Genomic DNA, 16,096 nt, shown 5'->3' with positions numbered 1-16,096 from the left:
AGTGGTGCTGGGAAAACTGGACAGCTACATGTAAAAGTATGAGATTAGATCACTCCCTAACACCATACACAAAAATAAGCTCAAAATGGATTAAAGACCTAAATGTAAGGCCAGAAACTATCAAACTCTTAGAGGAAAACATAGGCAGAACACTCTATGACATAAATCACAGCAAGATCCTTTTTGACCCACCTCCTAGAGAAATGGAAATAAAAACAAAAGTAAACAAATGGGACCTAATGAAACTTAAAAGCTTTTGCGCAGCAAAGGAAACCATAAAGAAGACCAAAAGACAACCCTCAGAATGGGAGAAAATATTTGCAAATGAAGCAACTGACAAAGGATTAATCTCCAAAATTTATAAGCAGTTCATGCAGCTTAATAAGAAAAGAACAAACAACCCAATCCAAAAATGGGCAGAAGACCTAAATAGACATTTCTCCAAAGAAGATATACAGAGTGCCAACAAACACATGAAAGAATGCTCAACATCACTAATCATTAGAGAAATGCAAATCAAAACTACAATGAGATATCATCTCACACCAGTCAGAATGGCCATCATCAAAAAATCTAGAAACAATAAATGCTGGAGAGGGTGTGGAGAAAAGGGAACCCTCTTACACTGTTGGTGGGAATGTAAATTGATACAGCCACTGTGGAGAACAGTATGGAGGTTCCTTAAAAAGCTACAAATAGAACTACCATATGACCCAGCAATCCCACTACTGGGCATATACCCTGAGAAAACCATAATTCAAAAAGAGTCATGTACCAAAATGTTCATTGCAGCTCTATTTACAATAGCCCAGAGATGGAAACAACCTAAGTGTCCATCATCGGATGAATGGATAAAGAAGATGTGGCACATATATACAATGGAATATTACTCAGCCATAAAAAGAGACGAAATTGATCTATTTGTAATGAGGTGGATAGACCTAGAGTCTGTCATACAGAGTGAAGTAAGTCAGAAAGAGAAAGACAAATACCGTATGCTAACACATATATATGGAATTTAAGAAAAAAAATGTCATGAAAAACCTAGGGGTGAAACAGGAATAAAGACACAGACTTACTAGAGAATGGACTTGAGGCTATGGGGAGGGGGAAGGGTAAACGGTGACAAAGCAATAAAGAGGCATGGACATGTATACACTACCAAACGTAAGGTAGATAGCTAGTGGGAAGCAGCCGCATAGCACAGGGAGATTAGCTCGGTGCTTTGTGACCGCCTGGAGGGGTGGGATAGGGAGGGTGGGAGGGAGGGTGACGCAAGCAGGAAGAGATATGGGAACATATGTATATATATAACTGATTCATTTTGTTGTGAAGCTGAAACTAACATACCATTGTAAAGCAATTATGCTCCAATAAAGATGTTTAAAAAAAAAAAATCATCTGTGTGAAACTTTTGAAAATTGTAAAGCACTACAGAATTTAAAGAATCTTTCATTCAATTAAAATTTTTTAATAAAATGAAGGTGAAATAACTGTTTCAGAAAAATCAAAGCTGAGAGAATTTGTCACTAACAGACCTAAACTACAGGAAATAAAAATGAAGTTCTTCAGGATGAAGGAAAGTAATCACAGATGGAAAAAATACAACTGCAGGAAGGAAGAGCATAAGAAAGGGTAAATATGTGGATAGATACAAGAGAATATTGACAATTTAGAAAAAGAATTTTTAAAATGGCTTGTAGGGTTTATAATATACATATAGTTGACCCCTGAAAAACAAGGGTTTGAACTGTGTGTATCCATTTGTATGCAGACTTTTTTCAACAAACATGTACTACAGTACTGCATGATCCACCGTTGGTTAAATCCATAGATGTGGAACCACGGATAAGCAGGGCTGACTGTGAAGTTACATACAGATTTGACTGTACAAGGGGGTGGTGCCCCTAATCTGCGCATCGTTCAAAGGTCAACTGTATTAGTAAATTATATGAAAGCAATAGCAGAAAGGATGGAAGTGGGAGGGTAAATGGAGCCAAAATTTGCTAAGAACTTTGCATTATTTGGGGAGTGGCTAGAGTGCTTATTTAAGATTAACTTTAATAAGTCCAGGATGTATAATTCTAACTAGTTAAAAAATTATAACAAGAATGTATCACTAAAAGCTAAGGAGAGAGGAATGGAATAATAAAACACACTCGATTAATCCAAAAGAAGGCAAGAAAGGAGGAACAAAGAAATGAGGGAGAACTTAGGCAAAGAGAAAACAAAAAGCAAAATGCAAAATGGTAGACTTAAACCCAAATAAATAATTACATTAAATACAAATGGTTTGAATAAAACAATAAGAAAAAATTAACATACAAGACCAAAGCCCCACCCCTCACCAAACCCAATTATATCTGTTTATAAGATGGCATTGAAATAAGAAAACTTAAAATATGATGACACAGGAAGATAAAAACAAACAGATGGAAAAATATACACCCTGTGAACATTAACCAAAGAAAGTGCAAGTGGCTATATTAATATCAGACAAGACAGTCCTAATACAAGAAGTATGACTAGACTAAAAGGGACATTTCCTCAAGAGAAAACAGTCAATTCATATCACCAAAATGAAAAGGCAGTCTACTGAATGGGAGAAGATACTTGCAAATGATATATCCAATAGGGGGTTAACATCCAAAATATACAAATAACTCATACAACTCAACATCAAAAAAACAACCGGGGCTTCCCTGGTGGTGCAGTGGTTGAGAATCTGCCTGCCAATACAGGGGACATGGGTTCGAGCCCTGGTCTGCGAAGATCCCACACGCCGCGGAGCAACTAGGCCTGAGCCACAATTACTGAGCCTGCGCATCTGGAGCCTGTGCTCCGCAACAAGAGAGGCCGCGATAGTGAGAGGCCCGCGCACCGCGATGAAGAGTGGCCCCCACTTGCCGCAAGTAGAGAAAGCCCTCGCACAGAAACGAAGACCCAACACAGCCATAAATAAATAAATAAATAAAAATTAAAAAATAACAAAAAATAACCCAATTAACAAATGGGTAGAGGACCTGAATAGATATTTTTCCAAAGAAATATCACATGGAAAGATGCTCAACATCACTAATCATCAGGGCAATGCAAATCAAAACCACAATGAGATACCACCCACATTTGTCAGAATGGCTATTACCCATAAGAGAACAAATAACAGGTGTTGGCAAGGATGTGGAGAAAAGAGAACCCTCATTCACTGTTGGTGGGAATGTAAATTGGTGCAGCCATTATGGAAAACTGCATGGAGGTTCTTCAAAAAATTAAAAATAGAACTGCCATATGATCCAGTAATTTCACTTCTGGGTATTTACCCAAAGAAAACAACAACACTAATTCTAAAGGCATGTGCACACCAATGTTCACTGTATTATTGTTTACAGTAGACACAATATGGAAGCAACCTAAGTCCTCTGACAGATGAATGGCTTAAGAAAATGTGGTATATACGTGCAATGGAATATTTACTCAGCCATAAAAAAAAAAATGAAATCTTGCCATGTGTGACAACATGGATGAATCTAGAAGGTATTATGCTAAGTGAAATAAATCAGAGAAAGACAAATACTGAACGATCTCACTTATATATGGAATTTAAACAAAACAAACAAAAGAAAACAAAAACAGACTCATAGATGCAGACAGCAAACTAGTGACTGAGAGATGGGAGGGCAGCGGAGGGTGTGGCAAAACAGGTGAAGGGGCTTAAGAGGCACAAAACCTCAGTTATAAAATAAGCCACGGGGATGTCACGCACGCATAAGAAATATGGTCAATAATGCTGTAATAACTTTGTATGGGGAAAGATGGTGGCTAGACTTATCATGGTCATTGTTTCCTAATGTCTGCAAATGTTAAATCACCACGTAGTTCACCTGAAATTAACATAATATTATACATCAACTATATTTCAATTAAAAAAAACTCCAGTTAAAGTGGAAATGAAATGAATTAAAATTACTTATAAATAAATGATAATTATAGCAAAAAATAGTCAATTCAAAAGGAAGCTATAATAACCTTAAATTTATATGTACCTAATAATACAAAATATAAAAGCAAAAGTTTAAATAAGTAAAAGCAGAAACAGAAAAATCCATAATTATGCAGTGGATATTTTAACACATTTCTCTCAGTAATTGATAAGTCAAGTATGTGAAAAACAATCAAGAAGGATAGAAAATATTTGATAACACAATTAAACAACTAATAACATAAATAACTAATTAACATAGATAACCAAATAACAAATTAACCAACCAATGTAATCGACACATATAGGACACATTTTTATCAATAAAATGTTATATGGTTAGTAGTTTTCCAACTACAGTCTGGGAATCTCTGGGGGTTCTTGAAATCCTTTTGAAGGTCTATGAGATGAAAATTATTTTCATGATGCTAAAACATTATTTGCATTTTTCATTCTCATTCTCTCACAGTAGAGTTTTCAGGATGCTACAAGTGTGATATCACTCTGACAGCTAATGGAATGCGTGCCTGTATATTCTTATGTCTTAAAAAGTTCTAAGTTTTAATTTATAATATAGTGATATAGATAACCCACAAAATGAAAGCTCTTTTGGGTTAAGGATATAAAGGTTTCCTGATACCAAAAGGTTTGAGAACCACTGATCTATAATTATATTATATCACTTCCTTGCCCTTCTTTTTCCAACACATTTGCCTAGAAAAAACTCCAATCCAACTCTCTACCTGTTCCACACTTAAGACTGAGTAACTGAACATGCCAAATGTTTAACCTGATTAGTATAAACCCCAAGACTGCCCCATATACCTCCAGTAACAAACACGGAATCTGAGCTGAGCAGTGAGGAAAGTGATTTACTTTGGAATTCCTAGCGTCACATGGTAAGGTGCTGAGATCTTAGTTGGTACCCAGCACATGTCTGTATAATAAGAAAGTCAACAGATGTAAAAGAAGAACTGAACAGGGCTTTAATTGGCTTTCTGAGTGTCAGAAAACAGTTTTTCTTCTTTTTTCCCTTAAGGCTAGAAATAAAAGTCCATGACACCAACTGGCAAAGGGGTTGCTCTCTCTGGCCTGAAAGATACAGACAGAAGAAACGAACCAATTATATTTAACAGTTCTGAAAAATCAGGGCATGCTGTTCATGTATGAGTAGCCAGCAGCGAGATTAAGCTTCATACTAATTTAAAAGCTTCTTAATAATGGATTTCTTAAGTTATCCTGAGGGATTCCAGGATTTTGAAGTTTTCCCTATGAGGAAGCCCTGTCCTGCCACATTCTAACTTAATTATCCTAGTTGGAAAAAAATTGAGTTGATGTCAGGGGACCAGGGATCTAATTCTAGTTCTGTCCTTTATGGTGTGACATTGAGTTTGTCATTTAAACACAATCTTTTCTTATTTTTCCACATACAAATAATTAAGTAATTTAATGTCTGTCCTACTTCAGAGAAAGATGAGAGATGGGAATATTCTCCAACACATTTTGATGCTACTAAGGTTGACGGAATTACTCTCTTAACCAACAATACTTAGACAAAATTCTCGTACACTTGTAATTTCATGTGGCCTTCATAATCTTGTGAAGGCAGACATTATCCTCTCCTTTGACAAGTAAGGAAAGCAAGCCTCAGAGAAGTTAAGAGTGGCAGAGCCAGGCATGATTCTAGTCTTAGGGGTCTTCTCTGCACACATTCTCTCATGTAGCTGAGGAGGAAGGAAGCAATCTCTCTTCCTTCCGGAGCCCAGGAAGTGGCAATTCAAATTATATTAATTAATTTGACCACATCAGTAAATTTCAGCTAAATTTTTCATTGAAAGTTTAGAAAATGCTAAGTGTCAAGGCTTGCCAATTATCTAAGGTGAAAAAACCCAACATGATTCTTGTCCTGGAGGAGCACAATCTTGAGATGGTTAGGAGTAGATCTTTACACAATTAATCACAATTCATTGGGTATGGACTGGGATAGGGAAGATGAACCTGGAACACACTGGTCAGAAAACAATGATGGGGCCATGTCAAAAGGACACATGAGACAACTTCAAGGGGCTTCCACTGGCTACATCTGGGGCAATTTGAGCATCAAAACAAATAATGACAGTAAGAAATTGTTACTGAATAAAATAAGAATCAAGAGTCCATAATTATGTAACTAAATGAATAAATTAAAAAAATAGAGAAGGAAAAACTCTTGCTTACAGTAGAACCCCAACTAACAAATGTAGAAGAAATGAGGGAATTATAAAATAGCCATTTGGGCAATAACTGATTCAAGCAACACCCATCAATGGATGCTAAAACTATTAGGTGAAAGTCTGAGGAGAAACAGGATATTTATAGTCTCAGAGTATTTACCTGCAAGATTATTAACTAATTACAAAGGAATGAAGTGAAGAAACTTGGTAGATACTATGTGAACCAAGTAATCAAAGTTACTATCTGCAGTTAGGATAAATGATATGTATCTCCAAATACAATGCTTTCAGAACACTATCACTTGTAGAGCCTTCCTGTCAAAAATGTATATCCTGAATCTAATCATGAGGTAACATCAGACAAACCCAAATTGAGAACCAGTCTATAGAATAACTGGACAAATATTTATAAAGAAATATTAAGGTCATGAAAGACAAGGAAGAATGACAGAAAACAGTTCCAGATGAATGGAGACTAAAGAGACATGACAAGTACAACTCATGATCCAGAATTTTCTTTTCCTGAAAGGATATTATTGGGACAATTGGCAAAATATGAATAAGGTTTATTGATTAGCTACTGGTACTATACTGACTTTAATTTTCTGGTTTTAATAACTAGAAGGGCTGTAGATTAGCTCTTAATACTATATCAATATTAATTTTCTGATTTTAACACTAGCACTATGTCTAGAGAAAAGTATGCCCTTGTTTTCAGAAAACATACACTAAAGTCTTTAATAGTAAAGGGACATTATGTATGCAAGTCATTGCCAAATGGTTCAGAAAAAATATGTATTATGTATTGAGAGAGACTAATAATGCAAATGTGATAAAATGTTAATAATTGGAGAATCTTGGTGAAGGGTATATGGCAATTCTTTGTACCACTGCTGCAATTTTTCTGTAAAGCTGAAATCATGTCAAATTAAAAAATTCCAGAAAAGATTCAAAATGTATACACACATAGGGTTATAAGAACCTGAAGGAGGGAGTGGCTAACTGCCAGGGAAGGACAGGGAGCAAAGGAGACAGGCAAGAGAGACTTGTCAGGTGTGATTTCAAATTAAGTGACATTTTAACTTTTTTTTTTTTCGGCTGCGCCATGTGGCTTGTAAAGTCTCAGTTCCCTGAGGAGGGACTGAACCTGGGCCATGGCAGTGGAAGCCTGGAATCCTAACACTAGGCCACCAGCGAACTCCCTTAACTAATCTTTGAAGAATGAATGGTTCTTGCATTAGGAAAGGGCAAGGGTGGAGGGTGAGTAGGGTACTTCAGACAGAGGAGACAGTATAGAAAGGCATGGAACTAAAAAAGCATGGTTATATGAGGACTTGTGGGTACTTCTATGTGCCTTAAGTCCACAGAAGTGAAACAGATGCTGGAGCCAGCTTGAGAAGAGTCCACGTGACATTTAAGGAACTTTCCAGCTCTAATACATAAAGACTCTGCCAACAGACAAACGGTAGGTACCGTGACTCTACATGTGGCAAAGGTAATGATAAGGTTCACTCTAAAGGCAGAAGCTCATCTAAGTTAGGGTAGTAGCACATAAAGATGTGTATAACTGATCTCCCCTCCTTGATAAACTTGTTCTGATACATGAGCATATGTGTATCTCTAATCTTATTTCCTTGGACATTATAATGATCAATAATGTCACTAAAAGGCAGACAGAAACTGTTAAGACCGAGAATGAAGAAAGGAAGTAGTGTACAAATGGGTGTCCCTTGATGATAGTTCCTTTAAGCAAAATTACTCCAACATTTATTGAGCACCTACTATGAAAGTGGTGCCATACTATCTGCAATGGCAGTATGGACAATAATTATCGCTAATAAAATTTACTAGGGTGCATAAATAGTAGTATATACTGGCAGTAAAAACAATGAGCTTTTTTTTTTTTTGTGGTATGCGGGCCTCTCACTGTTGTGGTCTCTCCCTCTGCAGAGCACAGGCTCCGGATGCGCAGGCTCGGCGGCCATGGCTTGCAGGCCCAGCTGCTCCGCGGCATGTGGGATCTTCCCGGACCGGGGCACGAACCCGTGTCCCCTGCAGTGGCAGGCGGACTCTCAACCACTGCGCCACCAGGGAAGCCCGAACAATGAGCTTTGAAGTCTTTCCTATGAAGCATATATTATCTTTACTTAACTGATGAGGCAACTTCAACTGAGTAACTTGGCCAAGGTCCCATAAGTAATGAGGCAGGTCTAAAACTTAAATCCAGAATGTCTAACTCTAAAGTCCTTGCTCTTTTCATCATATTAAGATTCCCTTTTACTAACTCAAGATCCATTCTTTCACTTACTTGTTCATTCATTACTCCAACAAACATTCTAAATTGAGAATACATTATGTGGTAGGCTCTGTAGTATAATCCAGGAATATAAATAAATAAAAAGGTAATTTCAATGAATGATAAGTGCTATGAAGAAACTAAAACAGCAGTGTGATAGCCAGTGACTGAGGGATGGTCAAGAAAGGCTCTTTGAGAGGTGACATTTGAACTGACTGGCACGACAAAAAGGCATTGGGCATGTGAGGATCTAGGGCAGAGTGCTCCAGGCAGAGGAGACAGCAGGTGTAAAGGTCCCAAGAAAATAATGAAATTGACTTGTTTAAGAAACAAAGAGACCAGAGAGACTGAAGCAGGGTGAAGAGAGGAAATAATGGCATAAGATGAAGTCATAAAAATAGGTGGGGTCAGATCATGTAGGGCCTTCTGAATCACAGAAAGAACATGATCTAATTTACTTTTGAAAATGATCACCCTGGATGCTCTGTGGAGAATGGACTATAGGAGGGCAATAATGGAAGCAGAGACATCAGTTAGGATGCTGACTGTAGAAGTCCATGCAAGAGATGATGGTGTCTGAGATTAATGTGATAGCCATGAGGGTAAAAGAGGTTAATAAATACAAGATACATTTTGTAAGCAGAGCTGACAGCACCACTAAACTAGATGGCAGAGGGAAGGGAAAGAGCAATTCAGGATGAATTTTAGGTTTTTGATCATTTACCAAGATGGGGAAGACTAGAGGAACAGGAGGTTTGGGAGGAGGTAGGTTGGGAATCAAGAATCTGCTTTGGGGGCTTCCCTGGTGGCGCAGTGGTTGAGAGTCCGCCTGCCGATGCAGGGGACACGGGTTCGTGTCCCGGGCCGGGAGGATCCCACATGCCGCGGAGCGGCTGGGCCCGTGAGCCATGGCCGCTAAGTCTGTGCGTCCGGAGCCTGTGCTCCTCAACGGAAGAGGCCACAACAGTGAGAGGCCCGTGTACCGCCAAAAAAAAGAATCTGCTTTGGCCCTATTATGTGCTAAATGACTTGTAGATATCTGGAGATATGTAGGTAGCCAAATAAACGAGTCTAGAATTCGACAGAAAGGTCAAGGGTAGAGATATAATTTTGGTAGTAATTAGCATATAGACAGTAATATAAAGACATGGGACTGACTGAAATCATTTGGGAGGAGACAGAGCATATAGAGGAGTACAGGAGAGGGCCTAGGACTGAGCCCTGGAACACTCCAACAACTAGGGGCTAAAAAGTGGGGGAACCCAAGCCAAAGGAGACTGAGAAGGCATACTTAGTGAGACAGGAGTTGAAAATATATAGAGTGTAACATCCCAGAAACGAAGAGAAGGTAGTGTTTCAGGAAGGAGAGACTGATCAACTGTGCTGGAAGTTACGGAGAGAGTGGGCAAAATGAGGGCAGAGCAGGCTTTGTCAACATGGAGGTTGCCGTGTTCTTCCTAAGGGCAGTTTCTCTGGAACAGTGGGGCCTGAAGAGCAATTGGAGGGTGCTAAGGAGTGAATGGAAGATGGAAATAGAAATAGTGACTATAGGCCAGGTTTTTTTTTTTTTAAGTTTTACTGCATGGAATGGCCCTCCAACGATGTCCACACACTAATCTCTGGAGCTTGTAAATACGTTACTTACATGGCAAAAGGGATTTTACAGATGTAATTAAGGTTGAACTCTTAAAATAGGGAGATTATCATAGATTATTCAAGTGGGCTCAGTCTAATCACGCGTGAATCTTTACAAACCAAGAACCTTCTCTAGCTGGAAGCCTGAGAGAAGCAGAAGCAGGAGAGCAGAGAGATTCAAAGTGTGAGAAGGACTCAACCTACTCTTACTGGCTTTGCAGATGAAAGAGGCCACAAGCCAGGGAATGTGAGCAGCCTCTAGAAGTTGAGTATCCCCTGGCGAACAGCCAGCAAGAACATGGAGACCCAAGCCTACAATGGCATGGAACTGAATCCTCCACCAACCTGAGTGAGCCTGAAAGTGATTCTTCCTCAGAGCCTCCAGATAAAAGCTCAGGCTGGCTAACACCTTGATTTTGTCCCTGTAAAACTAGAACAGAGAAACGAATGATCTCACTCAGACTTCTGAGCTACAGAACTGATAAGTCTGTGTTGTTTTAAGCCACTAGGTTTGTTGTCACTTGCTACAGCAACAACAGGAAATTAATACACTATGAAATTCCAGAGACATGGGGCATTAGCTGGAAGAGAGATGCAAAGTCAAGGGAGAATTTTATCTTATTTTTTATTTATTTATTTATTTATTTGCGGTACGCGGGCCTCTCACTGTTGTGGCCTCCCCCGTCGCGGAGCACAGGCTCCGGACGCGCAGGCTCAGCGGCCTTGGCTCACGGGCCCAGCCGCTCTGTGGCATGTTGGATCCTCCCGGACCGGGGCACGAACCCGTGTCCCCTGCATCGGCAGGCGGACTCTCAACCACTGCACCACCAGGGAAGCCCATCAAGGGAGAATTTTAAAAGACTGGAGATAGAACATGTTTGTATGCTGATGAGGATGTTTCAGAAAGGAGAGGTTTGAGGAGGAAACTAGTGAGACAGATGAAAGAGAGGCAAGAGAGGATGAAATCAAGAGAAAATGTGGAGGGGCTGGCCTTTGATAGGAGCAGGGACTTTTCATCTACTATAATAACAAGGCCGGCACCATAAACTGTGCCATAGCCTCTCTATGCTGTTCTCCAAAACCTGCCTCTGGGCAATCAATGGCGATACTGGACCCTTCCCTTTGAATGTGTTCTGTTGGCCCCTTAAGTGCAATCCATTCAAATCCAAAGACCTGTTTGGAACATGGATGTGGGTGTGCACCTGATATTTTTTTAGAGCTTTCCTCACAGTTAATCATTCCAATTTAACCTGGGTCGATGGCTAATGCTTGTGCTTTGGAGTCATAAAGACTTGGATTTAAATCTCAGCTCTACCATATACTACTTGCATGACACTGGGAAAGTCACAAACTCTCTGGGCATTAAAAAAAAATTGGGATTAATAATATTTACCCCAACACTGTAAGAAGCAGAATAATGTAAACTATCTTGCACAGTGCCTATCACATAGTAGATGCTCAGTAAATGGTAACTACCATAATTATTCTCCTACTCAGCCTGTTCTTTTATATGTTAGCAGTTCTCTTTTATGGTGCAAAAATATTGGCAAACAATATTGATGGATAGAGTCTAGTAAAAGACTGGCATGATTCAAAAGTCAGACTTAGTGAAAAGCTCGTGGGCTTTGGAATCAGAACAACCTGTTTTCCATCTTCAGTCTGCCACCTGCAAGTGGTATGATTTTGTATAAATCATTTAACATTTCTGAGCCTACTGTCTCCTGGAAAATGGAGGTAATTTCATTCACAGTGTTTTCTGAAAATTACATGGGAAGTTATAGTAAAGTGCCCAAGACATATGAGCTCCACAACCAGTGTTTATTTCCTTCAGTTCTCTTAACCCTCAGAGCAATTAGACAAACATACACATGTTCTCATTAAATTTCTCTTGAGGTCTTGGACTTTTGATGAAATAAAGTTGTTTTTTAAAAAAATTGCAAGCATTTCCTCTAGAAGAAAAGTGACAGCAGAGGTAGATAAAGAATTCAGGTCTCTTGATCCCTTGTCCAATACTCTTTCCCCACTCATGCAGGAGCATTCTCACTCAGACAAACACACTCTTTCCATCAGTATATTGGGTCTACATCTACTCTACTGCTTATTGTTTGACCTCTCAGTTCTGCCTGTTTCTTTTCAAACTCTTAGCTATTCCAAGTTTAATTTGCAGGATCGCCTCATGAATCTATTAGTATTTTGGCTATATACTACACTAACATAACTTCACATCTTGGGGGACTAGGAGGGGAAGCTGTTCATTCTCTAATTACTTTCACTACTCTTAAGTCTTGTCTTTCCAACTAGCTATATAATTTAACCAGAGCATACTTTTTTAGTGCTAGGAGTACCATATCCATTTCAAACCTGCCATAGCAGGTCTGCTGGACCCATACTAGTAGAGCAATGTCTGGAAAACATTATCTGGGCTTCCTCCATGTGTTTTATATGTTCCTTGCAATTTGTCATTAGCCCTTGGTGGTTCTCATTTCTAACTGACTTTGGGTTCTAGGCTTTGCTGATGCCTGATTCCTGTACTTGGCTTGCTCTGTGATCTACTCTCCAACACTTGGCTTTGGTGAGCAGCCTAGGGTTCCTAGGATCTGATCTTGGCTTGTATTTTGCTTTCAGCTATACCACTCTTTTGTCTATCTTGATATCCCAAAGGGACCCTATGCCCAAAGTTACACGGCATATATCTCAGCACCAAAGTTCTGCCAAGCACGTATTAGTAGTTCATGAAAACATATCAAATTGGTGGTGGTGGGAAGGAAGAAGAGAAGGTGTGTGTGTTAAAATGTGTGAAGTCAATGCGTGAAGTCAGCCCAAAGGTGGTCTGGAAACAGGGAAGCTAATCACAAATACTTTCCTGAGGAATAAGACATAAGGAATGAAAGCTTATAGCTGTTTCCATGGAAACATATGACAGCTCTCTCTGGCACTAAATAACCAGCAACAAATTAAATACAGCCAAGTATATTTGAGGAAAAGACCAAGAGACTTGGGGTCTTAGGAAAAATTATACATAAAGCCAGTCTTCTGGAAGATTCCCAAACCAAAAGATGAGAAGAAATCAGGGAAGGAAAGAATAAAATAAACCCCTAACATTCACATCCCAATGAACTGTGGTACAGTAAAAAGAACAGTGGCCCAGGATATAGCAAACATAATTCTGGTTCTGAAACGAAACTCTTATATCATTTTGGCAAATTTCTCTGTGCTCCATTTTTATGGTCTGCCATTCCTTCAACATGTATCTCTTCAAAATAATAAGGATACTATTCTATATAACCATAATAAACCTGTCATACTAAGCTATAAATATTTCTGTACCCTCCCCCATAGTGATTAGTTATATTGGTAATAAGTCTTACGAGAAAAATCATATGATGATATCCCCATAAATACTGAAAAAGCTTTTGACAAAATTTAACACTCAAGAAAATTAAGAAGAGCTGGTACTTCCTTAACAAGATAAAATACATATACCTAAATCCTAAAGCCAACATCTTTTTTTTTTTTTTTTTTTGCGGTGCGCGTGCCTCTCCCGTTGTGGAGCACAGGCTCCGGACGCGCAGGCTCAGCGGCCATGGCTCATGGGCCCAACCGCTCCCTGGCATGTGTGATCCTCCCGGACCGGGGCACGAACCCGTGTCCCCTGCATCGGCAGGCGGACTCTCAACCACTGCACCACCAGGGAAGCCCTACAAGTGCTTTTCCTCAAGGCAGCCACAGTACTTCAGTATGCAGCAGAACTGTTTTATCCATACTTCTCATTTCCTCACATAGAATATTAAAAAGATTGAAATTTGACAAAATGAATCAAACTTGATAAAACTGATCAAATTCCAACCTTTGAGTCTCCCCAAAGGTTGGAATATGATATAAACAAATTTTGCTGCTTTATCAAGGACATCTTTTTTTTTTTTTTGCGGTACGCGGGCCTCTCACTGCTGTGGCCTCTCCCGTTGCAAAGCACAGGCTCTGGACGCGCAGGCCCAGCGGCCACGGCTCACAGGCCTAGCCGCTCCGCGGCATGTGGGATCCTCCCGGACCGGGGCACGAACCTGCGTCCCCTGCATCTGCAGGCGGACTCTCAACCACTGCGCCACCAGGGAAGCCCTATCAAGGACATCTTAAGCGAACCTGGCTTCTTTTTTTCCCCGGCAATGTATGCCAGTGAAAGATATTACTGTTACTACAGTTTAGTGTCATTGCTTTGATTTGTACCAAGTTGCCAGCAGTTTTACACACCATTGGTTTTATACCACCAATGTAAACAAACACCCAGGGAAAAAGACAAATAGAATCAGTATTATTACTATGAAAACCGTTTGACCTCAGATCCTGTGAAAGTGTCTTGGGGATGCGATCCAAGGACCACAGTTGCAGAACTGCCGCACTAAACACTCTATTGGTTTTGTGCACTTAAACTTGCATCTCCCTTTGCTAGCAAAGAACTTCTTTTTCTCAGATATCCATATGGTACCATGGTACCTTTCAGCAATGCTTTTCCTGATCACTCTGTATAAAATAATACCTCCACTTACCCCCTGCCTCCCATGCCCCAACCCCTGGCACTTTCCATTTCCCTCTTTTTCCACAGAGCAATTATCACTGCTTACCTGATTATTTTCTGTCTCTCCCAACTAGCGTAAAATGACAATGCTGTTATCTCCACCTCCTAGAATTTTCCTTTATACATGGTAGGTGCTCAATAAATCTTAACTGAGTGAATGAATGTAACCCATAATCTGGCATTTGATTCTAGAATTTTGGTTTGCTTAGATTGCTTTTTTAGTGGTTCATGTCTAAATTCCCTAGCAGGGTTAAAAACTCCAAGAACAGGCTAATCTACATTCCACATAGTCCCCAAAGTTTCTGGCACAGGCTTTGGACTACTATGTGCATTCCCTTCCCCAGGGAATACTTCAATTTCCGTAGTCAACTCTGAGTAAAGCCTATTTCCAAAAGGCAGCACACACGTGGAATGGTAGAAAAGTGGCAAAATATTTTACCTACTTTTTTCTGGTTTGCAACAACTTCTATTGTAGGAACATTGTAATTGGTATATAAAAATGATGATCTCTTAGCTCCTTGGCTCTGGGTTTCCTATCCAAATACATGCTGGAAGAAAAAAAAAGTCATTCGGATGCTGTTTTCTGGTTGGTTTTAAGCAGAAGGTTCTTGGTTGAACACACAAATGTGTATTTTAAAAATGAGCAGATTTGGCTCTGTGCAGCCAAGATCCTTAGAAGTATTCAATTTCTTTGACTTGTATTTCTGGGAACCTATCTTAAGGATATGTTCTTCAGAATTGAAAAATGCTTAAATATTTTTTTCATAGCACTACTGTAAGAGAATTTTGGACTATCAAACTAGGGGAATAATTAGGCAAACAACTGTGTATCCATTCAACCAAATTATGTAATCACTAAAAATGATGGCCATAAGACTGTGGAACAGGGCAGATGATATAATGTTAAGTGACAAACAATATAAAATTTAACATATAGTGTAATTAAACTGTATTTCAAAGAATTATTTGTAAAGAATGAAAATCAGAATAAAATATACAAATTACTAACAATGGCAAAGGAAACAGGGAAGGTGGGAAATTCAGATTAACTGACTAGGTCCAGTAACAATAGCAATTTTATGAACAAATAGACACTAACCTCTTATGCCTTTTCCAGTAACTAACTGGATAATTTGCCCCAAACAGAATCTTAATATATTAAGAGCTGGAAGGGAGCTTACATATCATCTAGCTTAATCTCCTGTTTTGGACAGATGGAGAAACTAAAGATTATAGGGAAAAAATACTTGCTTATGATCTTTCAGGAAGTTAATGGCTAAGCTAGAGCTGGAACCATGGACATTTGAACATAATGTGTGAGTCTGAGGAAGTTACTTCATTTCTTTGCAGTGTAGTTTCTTCATTTGTAAAACAGATAATAGTACTTACCTAATGTGTTA

At 39.2% G+C, this 16,096-nt stretch overlaps 1 protein-coding gene across 15 annotated transcripts in view; it reads right to left on the bottom strand.

Annotated features, from left to right (window-relative positions):
- Positions 1-16,096, bottom strand: part of SCMH1 (Scm polycomb group protein homolog 1) — a 200,415-nt gene that overhangs the window by 55,063 nt on the left and 129,256 nt on the right. The gene's annotated exons all lie outside the window — the stretch shown is intronic.

This window comes from Orcinus orca, chromosome 1 (assembly GCF_937001465.1).
Source record: "Orcinus orca chromosome 1, mOrcOrc1.1, whole genome shotgun sequence".
NCBI classification, from domain to species: Eukaryota; Metazoa; Chordata; class Mammalia; order Artiodactyla; family Delphinidae; genus Orcinus; species Orcinus orca.
Note: the sequence above shows the minus strand (reverse complement) of the source record. Positions and strands in the feature narration are given on the sequence as shown.